Source organism: Atta colombica, unplaced genomic scaffold, assembly GCF_001594045.1.
Source record: "Atta colombica isolate Treedump-2 unplaced genomic scaffold, Acol1.0 scaffold207, whole genome shotgun sequence".
Classification (NCBI taxonomy): domain Eukaryota; kingdom Metazoa; phylum Arthropoda; class Insecta; order Hymenoptera; family Formicidae; genus Atta; species Atta colombica.
In genome coordinates this window covers 2,185,619-2,197,329 of record NW_017259302.1, presented here as the reverse complement: position 1 = coordinate 2,197,329, position 11,711 = coordinate 2,185,619, and the positions used below count along the sequence as shown (strand labels likewise).

General features: G+C 28.1%; 1 protein-coding gene across 1 annotated transcript in view; it reads right to left on the bottom strand.

The window, feature by feature from the left end:
* LOC108687562 overlaps nucleotides 1-11,711 on the bottom strand; it is a 159,132-nt gene that overhangs the window by 146,960 nt on the left and 461 nt on the right. The gene's annotated exons all lie outside the window — the stretch shown is intronic.

Sequence of the window (11,711 nt, the reverse complement as noted above, 5' to 3'; positions counted from 1 at the left end):
TATATATATATATAATATTTTTAAAGCTCCTTCGTGAAAAAGAAACGGAGTTATACGCATCTTTGAAAGGATACATTTTGCATCATATTTTATTATTCTTGATGGAGTTTGAAATTTTCCTAATGGAAGAAGTAAATAAAACGCATGTAAAAGTGTTGTAAATAAGTTCCATTATACTAAAGAAAAATTATTCATTTAATTAAATGAATTTAGCTCGTCTCTATTTCTTTCGTCGGAGAATATATGTAAAGTTAAATCATATATAATATGTTTCACTTAAATACATACATTCTTCATCAAAAGAAATAAAGACGAATTAAATTAATTTAATGAACTGAAATAATTTCTTTTCTCAGTATGTTTTGAACAAATCATATATCGCTCATTTGTTACAACAACGACATAACTAAAAAATTGTCGTTTTGGAATTGCTTATAAAAAAAGAACAGAAAGAGAGAAAAAGAAAATGTATACTTTTATCTTCCACAATCAATTATTTAAAAAATTATTTAAAACAAAATTTTAATGAAACATTAAACATTTAAACTCCTGCGACAGGATATTGAAAGACACAAGTATTTATCAAAAAAGAATCCTGCATTTTATAATTTCTAAATTGTTTAAATTTAGATTTAATTTTTAAATTTTTTAATCAATTTTAATTACTTCAGTAAGGATATGTATGAGGATGTTTATAATCCCAGGTCTCAAATTTAATTAGAATTTTATCGAAAAGTGCTGATCAAAATTACTCTACAATTTTCGGAAAAAAACTCGTCCATATCGAAGAAAAATTGAAATCGTTAAATTTGTTAAAGAAATTTATCATTGTATTTAGTTAACTTATGATTTAAACTTAATTTCATTTAATTTAGTAATAATATAAAAATTATATTTTTTCTTATTATAATTAAACACGAAATTATTGATTTTGGAGTTTTGTGGTGAAAACTTTAAAGTTATTCATACTATAAATTTATCAGTTCACTGATCAACTATAGACAGAAAAATATAATTTTGACATTATCATCAGGTTAAGCCTAATCACAAGTTAACCAGTAAATGAAAAATCGAGCTTAAAATCGAGCCTAATCATCGCACAATCCCGCAAACGATCACAATTCACGATACCGGTCAACCATGTAACGTTTTTGTCGTTACGCGGCTATACGAGTGTGTCAAGGCTGATCCGGTAATCGAATCGCCGATAGGCCCGTGCATATCACCGTCGCCATATTTCCACTTGTATGTATAGCATCTTTGGAATCCTTTTAAACGACTTAACAAGATCCGTTTGTTCGCATTTATTGTGAGTCATGAATCATGTTGCACTCAGGGATACGATATACGAGGTATAAGGATCATAGATTTTACTTGACCTATAAAAGCGATATGACTATCCTTATTGCTCAGAAACAGGATTCTATGCAACCTTAGTTTAGTATATATTTTAGTATATATTTAGTATATTTTAGTATATATTTTTCTCATTTCTCAACTGAACTTGAGTTACTTTATCTCATACATTATCTTTCTTTAAATAATATATTTTCTTATATATTATCTGTTTTATATATACATTTATTCATGTCCAACAATACAAAAAATACATAGGATTAATTGAAAAAAATTTTAATATAAAAAATTATATTATACTGTTTCATATATAAATTATGTATTCCGTATTGTTTTATTCCGAGCTCCGAAACAAATGTATCACCTAATCATATATGTGTAGAATTATGGAATATACAAAGCGATCCGGAACTAGCGAGTGATCGATTGTAATGTGGCATTGTAGCGTAGAACGATCGACAAAATCGATATTATACGTATCCGGATGTATTATAATTGTATAACGCGCGAATTTGCTTCAGAGGTTTGCTCTCACAGTATTCAATATTTTTATTTAATTAAATATTAAATATCAAAAATATGAATAATTTAATAATTTATATTAACAGATTTTATTTTCAAAAAATGTAAAAAATTCCCTAATTTTATTATTTATTAATCATTCAAACATGAATATATTTGAAATTATGAGAAAAATATAAATCGCTTAGTTAAAAAAATATACAAATTTAAAATATACAAATTTGTTCAACAGACAATTGAAATATAATAAGACTTAACAAATCAGATTTTACATTTAACTATAAAAATAAATCTTTCAAATTAAAATCACTTTATCGATATTAATAATATTTGCTTTGACTCTCCACTAATCAATTCTTTAATATCAAAAATCAGACATTAAAGTTAGAATATAAATGGGTTTATATTTGGGCGTTTTTAACGTTTTTGTTTTTACTCAGAATAATGCGAGCTGAAAATATTTCATGAATCGAATTCTTTAAATTTTTCAAAGCCATTCTCGTCTCTTTGCTATTGTTTTATTCGCTACCGCCTTGCTAGAGTTTTGTACTCGCAACATCGAATCTTGTTATTTATAGCTCATTGGAAAAATGAAAAATGTCTCCATCTCCATGGATAAATTTCAAAGAAATAAAACCTTAACAGTTTACAGTCTGTTCAATATTAAATTATATAAAAATATCTGTCTGTTCGAAATACAATCAAATAAATCTTTGCAGTACATTATATTAGTTTTTAATAAATATCTTAAATTTATAAACATGATGTAATTCTCACATTAGAGATTTATGTATTGGAATTTATACATAGAATACATAGAATAATATCTTTTTTATTTTAAGAGTATTACAAAGTATTATACTTGAAGAGTTTAAAAATTCAAACATTTTATTATAATATACCTAGTTTTTCTAAATTTTTAAAAGTAAAAAGGAAAATTGTATAAAAAAAATAAATTTTTTCCGGATAATAAAATATAAAGATCTTATTTTTATTAATTTATATCATTCTGTTATCCAATATAAATATATACAAGAGATGTGCAGTAAAAATAATTCAAAAATTCGATTATGGCTATCAAAAAATTATCTTCATCTCTTTCTTTTTCAATTTGAAAAGGAGATTCAACCTGTCGTCGACCTAATAAAATTAAGTTCCGTGTGCACGAGAAATAAGAAAGAAAAAGGAGCAGCAACGTCTAAATTTCAAATAAATAACAAGCTCTTTTTATTTCTCGCCTCCGTTTAACTATCCTAGACAAAATTCGTCGAGTAGCAATGAAACTCTCATCACCATTGATGCGATCACGTGCACGAGGAAGATAAATGAAGACAAAGAAGCTTATATAGCGATGTGATCGTGTTAAACGTTCAGCAGTATCGTCGCAGATTTTGTGCAAGTGCAAACACGAATCTCGCCGTACGTGATTCCTTTGCCAAAAGGTATCCAGTCAGAAGACGTGTGAGTCATCCGTGACTCAGATATTAATTCGTCCGTCGATGGAACCGTGAAAACCGTATGGTTTTAAATGTAATGTGAAAACAATGTTATCGGACGTGCGCGCACACGTGTTTTAGCACACTTATCCTGTATCCTGCTGATATCGCTGAGCTCGATACGAAGTCCGGTTCGATAAACAATGGCATTACTTTTTTTTTACGGACTTCGTATGTACAGTCGATACCATTTGCTAACGTTTCTTTATGCGCGTAATAAAATGATTATAAGCCTATAAAATATTATCAGTTGCAACCATTTGATAAATTAATAAAAAATTACTATCATACGCAAATATTTATTGTTCCGGCATGAGTACAATCCTAAAATTTTTTTGTTTTTAATAGTGTACAATGGAATCCCTCTTTCTTTCTTTGATTCAAAAAAATTAAATTCTTTTTATTGTAAATACTTTCTAAATTGTCAGAATGTTTACTGAAATTTTATTTAAAAATTCCTGAGAATTTCTCTCTCCAGATATTTTTCTAGGTATTTTATTAAAAATTCTAGGTAAGATTAGAGAAATTTTATAATGAACTTTTTAATTTTTAAAATAAATTTACGTGCAAACAACGCAAACAAATATATATTCAAAATTAATAGAAGACATTGATTCACTATATCTGAAACTATATCTATCATTTGTTACTCCACTACTTCTCCGTTACTTCTAATTGAAGCCATGAATCTAAATGATAGTGCAAAAAGAGAAGGCGAAATATGCGAAAATATACGTGAATTTCACATTTATTGCCAACTGATTATCAACATTTTCTATTATCAAAAAAAAAATGATTAAAGAAAAAAATGTTTTCAGAAAGAAAGAGAATTTAAATTTAAAAGTAAAATTCCAAAAACTTCCTTGAGTATCGATAAAATTCCATAAAAAAATCAGTAATTTTTAATATAAAATTTCCTGAAAATTCCAGGTTTTTCCACAGTACGTCTGATTGTAAATAATAAAAAAAGCTTTTCATGGATGCAATTATAAAATAATAAAAAAGAATCATATTAATTATTTAAATTTAATTCGAAATAAATAAATTTTGAAATACATTTTTTCGAAATACACAAACTGAGGTATTTAACTAATATTATATTACAAGATATTTTTTTAATATTATTAAAAATATTAACAAGTTTGAAAATTAAAATTTGTCAAAAATGAATGGCAGATAGTTCTACAATATATCATGTATATCTGATATAAATTGATTTTGTTGCATGTACTATCCGCGAAGTTATGTAACTACAAGCAAATATTAATCAGGATTTATATCAGAAATTATATCAGGAATTATATCAAAATCTGTGATCAGTTTACATAAACTCAAATAAATAGTTTTAGTTTGTATCATTTACTATTCACTAATATAACAAAGTTTCGCTTCATGGGTTTCTGCATTGTACATGCTAATGACCCGATCTAATGACGATATCACTTACATATAATTTTCACGATAGTAATTGCAAATTTGAATTAACTAACTTTACTTTAAAGATCATTTTAAAATAATCCTAAGTAAAGACTTTGCTATAATTTCATTTCGTTATGACTAATAAAATAAATGACTAATAAAATAAATATATATATATAATCTTCTAACATCAAAGTAAGAAATATATTTATAAACTTAACTCTTAAACTAAAATTAATTTGATAAATTACATTTCTTAATTAAAATTAATTAAACTGTACGTAAATATATCTGAAGATTATATAAAAGAAAAGGAAAAAAAGTATTAAACAATGCTATGATATAATAATATTGATAGATAATAATATCGAAGAATTACTAATTTTAGAACTTTTAATTTATTGTTAAGTTACTATGTACCTTAAAAATGTCGAATTAATAAATTTATTATTTAGTTATGTGCAAATAAATAAATTGCTCGTATTAATAATTGACTATTGCAAAAATTCCAAATTAATTTTCATTATCAACTACATTTTAACCGCACATTGTGCAGATTTTTTCTTAACTAAAACAAATAAAAAATCGTAAAAGTTCAAAAATTAAACGTGGCAAAGAGAAAATGGAACGCGATCTCTCTCGTGTATCTAATCTCACTAGAAAATGTATCAGTGATTAGTATCAGTTTTTTGTGATTAATTATAGAGCGTTTTCTCAGGTCCTGAAACTCGATGGAAAATCTTCCTCTATCTCCATGGAGATACAATGGCTGACTGATCCTAATTGAAACGCCTTAATTACATCTTTCATCGGTGTGCATGCGAGCGCGAAAGACAGAAGCAAAGAAGCTGTCGTCACGACTTCTAGGAGGCTACATTTTCTCGAAATAAGGAAAGAAAGTTGCCACTATAGCAATTATAATCTCGCAATCGATCCCACAATAGTCTGCCAATTCTCGCGTTAATTAAGGACGACTATTTAATTGAGTGTTACTGTCCTCTCTTATAGTTATAAAGATACTGTGTCAAGAGAAAACTAACACATTCCCATGGGAAATGTGAAAAATAAAAACTCTATGCAACCGAGAAATGATATGTACGTTCAGTCATAAATTAATTTTTATCTAAATAACATGAGTTATTTAAATTACCACTTCAATTTATCTTAATTATCCTCCTCCCTCCTCTCTTTATCTCAATTTCTCATTATCTTTAGTAAAATACCGAATACAACTTATTAAACTCTATGACAATTTAAGTTAAAATCATTTTCTAAAATCAACTTTTACCTTCAAAAGAGATCTGTCTGTTATCATATAAAAACAAATCTAAACGCAAATATTTTTGTAATATTATGTAGAGAAAAATAATGCAGAACGTTTGGAAAGTAGGTTGCTTGGATAAGTATCAATTCTAATATTAATTAACATTATCATGTACATGCATTCTGCATTTTCGTATACATATCTCATTGGACATATCCTTTTTAATTATAATAGGCAAAATTAATATTAATTTAATAGCGATCAGTATTATATGTTTCGCTCATTTCAGCTCAATAAACCTGATCCACATTGCATATGAAATCATATTGTTGTTAATAAGTAAACTGGTAAATTTATTTGATATAACTGTTGTATTAATATTGCTCATTTCAAACACCTTGCGATTATGTTACTAAATAAATATATGCTTTACGTTAAAGTAGCACACAAATATATTGGCATCAAATGTATAACAAACATTTTTAAATAAACAATGATATGTATCATCTCACAAATACTCGAGAAAGTGATCGTAAAACATAAAGCGAATAGAATTTTCCCCTATGATAAAATAAAGTATAAACGCATTGATCTATACATGATAATGTCAAAGAATGCTGGGCATGTATGAAAAACAACTATTAACATAATCAATAATAAATCAAAGTTTATTTTAATCTTTTTAAAAGAGGATTGCTAGAATTGTCCTGAGTACGAATATCTCGGTGAGAGATATCGTTCAAAATTTCTACTTTATTCCGCGTTAATGTACCGAGGAAAAAATGTACTAAAACTTTCATAAATATTTGTTTGAACAGTAATTTAACATTCACTTACACTTAAATGAACATTTATTAAATAAAAAAAATGATAGATAAATTAAATTAAAATGATCTTTATCTTTATCTAATGATCTTGTATCAATTAAATAAATTTTGCATTTAGTAAATATTCAGTTAGTACTATTCAACAGTATTTATTACATAGTTTAATACATTTTTCCCTTAGTGCAATAACGCGTTAAATAGGACTCAATATTAACAATATAACGTGTACTTCGTTGAAATAAGCACACACACACACACACTTTTTACGAAAAACAGTTTGAGTACGGAAGTGATAATGCGTTTCACGATGTAACTTTATTATCTCGGGGGAAACAAACTGCAATACAATTGCGATGGAAAGTTCCGTGAAAAGAGATTCTATCTGCACGAGTGGAAATAGAAACCGCAAGAGCTTCTTCGCAGCACGAAGATTAAGAAGATTCGTCTTTTTTTTTCAAGATCGCCTTTTCAGCTTTGCTCATTAATCGTTGCGACTCCTGTCATTCTTACTCAACATTTTTCTTACTTTCTAATTCTCGCTGATGAATCGATCTTGCCTTCAGATCGATCATTAAAACATCACTTTCCAATTTACAAAATCACTATTATTGTCCGCTAATCGTTGCGTTATTCCTTTGTGACATATTTATTCTAATAAAAAAAATATTAATTTATTTAGAAAGGAGCTAGAAAGAGAAAGCACATTTCCTAAGTAAATAATATGATTATAATAATAATAACGAAACACACATGTATAGGTTTTAAAAGCGACATACAATATATATATATATATATATTTATAAAAAATTGCAAGTTTCATGTATCAAATATGAAATGTTATATAAATAACGTATTGTCGAAGGTATTATTTTACATTCCAATCAATTATATAAACTATAATATACGTCCAATGAAATAATTTTCATTAAACGTATAGTATTATATAATTATATAATATATTATCAAAATATTTAACGCAATAAAAACATTTATCTTTCCGCATTTATTTTTTGTATAGTTCTAAAATTTAACGCTACAACAATAAATAAATAAATATGTATGTGTGTGTGTGTGTGTGTGTGTGTGTGTGTGTGTGTGTGTGTGTGTGTGTGTGTGTGTGTGTGCGCGCGCGTGTAGGATTTCTATCTCTAAAACAATACGTTAAAAAAATTAAAACGAAATCTTCATAAAACCATAATTGAAATTTTTTCAAATAACTAATTCATTTGTGTAAAAACAATAACTCAGAGCAACTGCATCAAAACGGAGCATTATACAAACATTGCGAAGAAAATAATAATAATAACTGTTTCATTTCACCCGAATATAGATTTTCGATCGAATGCAAATCACATGGCTTTACGGTATTGACCGCAAACTATCGGTAGCCTATCGGATCGCGCTTGGAAAAATCCGTTTTGTTTCTCACACTGGCAAATATTTACAAAAAATAGAAGCAGAATTTATTCGACGAAGGAGGAAACCAGGGGTGCCTTTCAAATTAGCATTTCAATTTGCCGCAGATGTCCCGCGCATTGCAGCCGCGAGTCAAACGAGAACGATCAAGTCGAGTCGCGTTGCGAAGCCGGAGTCGTCATCCGCCACCTGACATTTTCGATGCAAAGCCACCGACAGCGGAACGGGGAAGCGTAACATTTACATCTATATGTCATCTATACACACACATACTGCTAGCTACCCGCAGGAGCGTTTCTCGTATCGTATCCGTGCTTCACGCTCTGGCAATTCTCGATCGCTACTTTTTAGCCGAATTGTATCCGACGAATCTCATCGAGAACCAGAATCAAAATGACGATGGATAGAAATATGAGAAATTGCACCGAAAGATAAATCATTGGCTAAAAGTTATATAATATTATCGAAATATTGCCTAAATACAAGATGAAAATAAATCTATTGTACATGGAAAAAATGATTTTATTAAAGTATCTAAAAATTTAGTTAAATATAGATCTGAAAATAATTTTGATGGATCATTAAAATAAAATGCTGATTATACTGTAAGTTTTTGTTTCCTTCCTGTACAATTCTTAATAATGATGCACATAGAATTTTGATGTTATTATATTTTTATTTACATTACACATTTTATTATATTAAATATTATTATACGTAATTATTGTTTTTATTATTAATAAAATTATTATGTTAATTATTATGTAATTGTTACTATGGGAAATAATAAAAATTTCAAGTGTATTCATATTAGACAAATGAATATTGTCAAGAAAAACATCCATAAATATTTGAAAAGTATTACAATAACTCAATAATTTGTAAATTCTTATTAATATTCTATTTATTTTATATATTTATAACAAAATTATTAGTGAATTCAATTTTCGATGTTCATAAGTATGCTAATCATATATTTTCGTTTTAATGAATATAGAGAAATGATTGTTTAGTATTTGCAACAATGAAAGCTGAACTCGCTAAATTTACGCAGACCTGATCCTGATCCGCATTCAATTTCGCCAACGTAGCGTTAAATAATAGCCTTGGTATTGCAAGGTTATATTTGGTATGGTATTATGTTTATTAATAACAACATTGTAGGTATATCATCACGGTGTACATTTGTATGTAATTTCAAAATGACACATAATTAAATAAGAAAGAACATTTCGTAATAAGATCGATTTGTTTCAGTTAAATAATCTGAATTCCATCCATTATTTTCAAGATATTGATAACTTGAATTCATTAACAATAAAGTCTAACAAGTTTCTAATAAGTTTCAAAAAAATTTCTCTGATTAGTACTATTCGAAATAAAAATCAATATTTACAATGACTTTTTTGTTCATAAAAAAAATTACAAGTTTCTACAGATTAAAAATAATTTCCGAAAATTTGTCTTTTTTTAAATTCTAAATAACGTCTCAAAACTTTTACCAAAGTATTACAATATAATTTATATTGATTCTTATTGAGATAAAAAAATTATCGCTAATTTCGTTTAACTTAAATGTATCTAAAGATGTGACTATTAAATTTATATTTATTTATTATTATTTATTATTATTAGATGATTATTTTTCATACTTAAACGCCTAATTTTTTTAACTTTTTAAAACATCTGACGAAACTAAAATTCGACGGATTATACATCAAAATTCAAAAAAATTTTAAAGTGTCAACTTTATAAAAGTTAAATATTCGGCTTTACTGATTTGCAAATCTCTTCACGAATAATAATATTAAATTTCCAGAAACGAAATGCTATTTCTCAGAAGATTCGCGTAGCTATATAGCATCGAAAATCTTTAAATATGCTTATCATACTCAACGAGATGATGTTCAAATAATACAAGTCAATATTAAACATTTATCAAAATAAAAATATTTTGTCAGAGAATTACTCGGAAATGAATGGCATTGCTCTCTATACCTTGATATGTGTATATTCCATTGTGTATTTTCCATGAAAATCCGTGCAATAATTAACTCATTAATCATATAAATACCTATATGGTGTATATATTTCTCTTTTTCCATCAATTTAAAAATTTTTATTCCAACTGCATCTTTTTTCCCTATTTTTCACGATAAAATTATGATTCTCATAAGGATATAAGATTATTATCATTGGCACATATAAGGTATTAAGCTACGTTTTATCGTCATTGGCGTTTACTTTATGAACGATCGACATTTATATCTCTCTATGATAGTATCGTCGCCGAGGAAAAATAAAATGATCGACGATGAGATATACGGCGAAATAAACGTTCAGGATATAAAAGTGGCTGAAGGTAGTCGCGAAACGATCGACCGGTCGTTTTAAACGTGCTTAAATTAACTTGCGCAATAAGAGAGAGAGAAAGAGAGAGAGAGAGAGAGAGAGAGAGAGAGAGAGAGAGAGAGAAGCGTCCCGAGTCCTACATATGGTAACAAAAAGTAATGTATAAGCCCCATAGGCGTCGAGACGTTTCGCGAACATTATAGCTATATAGCAGCACGTAATTACTTTGATTGGCGGCCAATTACTATGGCGTAGTTAGTTTATTTTAACGAAAATAAATAATTATCAAAATGGATCTTTTGACGCGCTATACGTTATTATCCTTAACGCATGCACATAAGATTGGCAGGCATGCAACATTGGTAAATCATCTCGGATTTGTTAATTATTAACGCTGTCTTCTCCATTTAGACTTCAAGTCAATGTGATAAGAATCGAAAGCGATTTCTATAGTTGATAGAGCGTAACATGAGAGAGGCGTGTGCCTCACGATAAATTATTCGTGTTCATCATCAAGAAAATATACATATTTTAATATTCTTCAACTGAAGCAAACGTAACTAGAAGATAAATATTATTCAATTCTATATATTTATATACATATACGTAATACTGTATAAAATTTAAATTTTTTTCTTTCTCAAGTCGAAATTACACGGATGATAATTTCATAATTTATAAAAATATTTTTCGTTTGCTTTTCTAGAGAATAACTCCGAGTAATTCGACCTGAAACCTTCGTGTTTCAGTTTAGAAATCTGGTCACTTTAATCACGGTTTGAAAGAGACTTTCGAGAGATCTCAAGCAATGAGGAAAATGTATCGCTCGAAACAGCTTGCTAAATGAAAGATCAGCATGCGTTCACCACTCGTGAGAGGCCGGAATCCAGCCGCGTGTCGGTTCTCCCGTATTTTACAACGGCACGTGCGGCTCATTATGGCGGCAGAACAACGGCCTTCGTTACGAATAGGTACGCCTGTATGTGATACTGTTATCGTTAAGCATGCAATGCGAATACGGTAAACAATCGCGGATAAATGGACTATTCTTTAGGGCTT